Genomic DNA, 3,252 nt, shown 5'->3' with positions numbered 1-3,252 from the left:
ATACTGAGAGCTAGCTACATGGCAGACAAGTCCAATATGTTCATATACAGAGAGCTACCTATTTGGCAGATCAGTTCAACATATCCATACACAGAGAGCTAGCTACATGACAGGGTAGTGCTACATTTCCATATACAAAGTTCTAGGTAAAAGGCAGATGAGTCCAAGTTGTTTATATACAGAGAGCTAGATACATGGCACAGTAGTGCAACATTTTCATATACAGAGTTCTAGCTTCATGGCCTACGTTTCTAACGTGTCCAAGTACTATGAGCTAGCTAGACGGAAGATAAGTCCAATATGTTCATATACAGAGAGCTACTTGCTTGGCAAATCAGTCCAAGATATCCATGTACAGAGTGCTAGCTACATAGCAAAAGAGACCAAAATGTCCATATATAGAGAGATAGTTACATGGCAGTGTAGTGTAACATTTTAATATACAGTGTTCTAACAACATGGCAGATATGTCCAACGTGTCCTTATACTGAGAACTAGCTACATGGACGACAATTACAATATGTTCATATACAGAGAGCTACCTACTTCCCAGATCAGTCCAACATATCCATGTACAGAGAGCTAGCTACATGGCAGTGTAGTGCAATATTTCCATATACCGAGTTCTAGCTACAAAGCAGATGAGTTCAACTTATCTATCTATAGAGAGGTAGCTACATGGCTGAGTAGCTCAACATGTCCATATTCAGGGTAATAGCTACATGTCAGATGTGTCCAACTTATCCATATACTGAGAGCCACCTATATAGCAGACAAGTCCAAAATGTTCATATACACAGAGCTACCTACTTCGCAAATCATTCCAACATATAAATATACACAGAGCTAGCTACATGGCAGAAGAGTCCAAAATGCCCATATATAGGGAACTAGCTAAATGGCAGGACAGTGCAATATTTACATTTTCAGAGTTCTAGGTAACAGGCAGATTAGTCCAACTTGTCTATATACAGAGAGTTAGCTACATGGCAGAGTATTTCAACATTCCCATATACAGAATTCTAGGTACATGGCAGAAGTGTCCAACGTGCACATATACTGAGAGCTAGCTACATGGCAGAGTAGTCCAACATATCCATATACAGTGTACTAGCTACATGGCAGATGAGTCCAACATGTCCATATACTGAGATATAGCTACATGGCAGACAAGTCAAATATGTTCATATACAGAGAGCTACCTACTTGGCAGATCAGTTAAATATATCCATGTACAGAGAGCTAGTTATATGTCAGACAAGTCCAAAATGTCCATATACAGAGAGCTAGCTACATGACAAGGTAGTGCAAAATTTCCATTTACAGAGTTCTATCTACCAGGCAGATGAGTCCAACTTGTCTATATACAGAGAGATAGATACATGGCAGAATGTCCATATACAGCGAACTAGCTACATGGTAGGGTAGTGCAACATTTCCATATACAGAGTTCTAGCAACATGACAGATGTGTCCAACATGTCCATATACTGAGAGACAGCTACATGGCAGAAAAGTCCAATATGTTCCTATACAGAGAGCTACCTTCTTGTCAGATCAGTCAAACATATCCATGTACAGACAGCTAGCTATATGGAAGATGTGTGCAAAATGTCCATATACGGAGAGCTAGCCAATTGGTAGGGTATTGCAACATTTCCATATACAGAGTTCTGGCTACAAGGCAGATGAGTGAAACTTGTCTATATAACAAGAGCTACCTACATTGCAGAGTAGTGCAACATTTCCATATACAGAGTTCTAGGTACTGGAAGATATGTCCAATGTGTACATACATTGAGAGCTAGCTACATGGCAGAGCAGTCCAACATGTCCATATACAGGGTACTAGCTACATGGCAGCGCAGTCCAACATGTCCATATATTGAGAGCTAGCTTCCTGGCAGATAAATCCAATATGTTCATATATAGAGATTACCTACTATGCAGATCAGTGTACAGAGAGTTAGCTACATGACAGACAAGTCCAGAATGTCCCTATAAATAGAGCTAGCTACATGGCAGGTTAGTGCAACATTTCCACATACAGAATTCTAGCTACGTGGCAGATGTGTACAAGGTGTCCATATATTGAGAGTTACCTATATTGCAGACAAGTCCAATATGTTCATATACAGAGGGCTACCTACTTGGCAGATCAGTCCAACATATCCATGTACAAAGAGCTAGCTACATGGCAGACAAGTCGAAAATGTCCCTATACAGAGAACTAGCAACATGGCAGATGAGTCAAAAATGTCCCTATAGAGAGAGCTAGCTACATGGCAGAGTAGTGAAACATTTCCATATAAAACAGTTCTAACGACAACGCAGATGAGTCCAACTTGTCTATATACAGAGAGCTAGCTACACGGCAGAAGAGTCCAAAATGTCGCTATACAGAGAGCTTCCTACATGGCAGTGTAGTGCAACATATCCATATATAGGGTTCTAGCAACATGGTAGATGTGTCCAACATGTTCATATACTGAGAGCTAGCTACATGGCAGACAAGTCCAATGTGTTCTTATACAAAGGGCTACCTACTTGGCAAATCAGTCCAACATATACATATATAGAGAGCTAGATACATGGCCGACAAGTTGGAAATGTCCCTATACAGAGAACTAGCTACATGACAGGGTAGTGAAACATTTCCATATAAAGATTTCTAGTGACAAGGCAGATGAGTCCAACTTGTCTAAATACAAAGAGATAGCTACATGGCAGAGTAGTGCAACACTTCCATATACAGAGTTCGAGCTACAAGGCAGATGAGCCCAATTTGTGTATATACAGACAGCTAGATACATTGCAGACAAGTCAAAAATGTCCATATACAGAGAGCTACCTACTTGGCAGGATAGTGCAACATTTCTATATACAGCGTCGTAACTACAAGGCAGTTTAGTCCAACTTGTCTATATACAGAGAATTAGCTACATGGCAGAATAGTGCATCATTTCCATATAAAGAGTTCTAGCTACAAGTCAGATAAGTCCAAATTGTCTATATACAGAGAGCTATCTACATGGCAGACTAGTCCAACACGTACATATTCAGGATAGTAGCTACATGACAGATGTGTCCAACATGTCCATATATTGAGAGACACCTACAGGGTAGATAAGTCCAATATGATCATATACAGAGAGCTATCTACTTGGCAGATCAGTCCAACATATCCATGTACAGAGAGTCAACTACAAGGCAGACAAGTCCACATGTCCATATACACAGACCTAACTACATG

This window comes from Chrysochloris asiatica, unplaced genomic scaffold (assembly GCF_000296735.1).
Source record: "Chrysochloris asiatica unplaced genomic scaffold, ChrAsi1.0 scaffold00400, whole genome shotgun sequence".
Classification (NCBI taxonomy): domain Eukaryota; kingdom Metazoa; phylum Chordata; class Mammalia; order Afrosoricida; family Chrysochloridae; genus Chrysochloris; species Chrysochloris asiatica.
Note: the sequence above shows the minus strand (reverse complement) of the source record.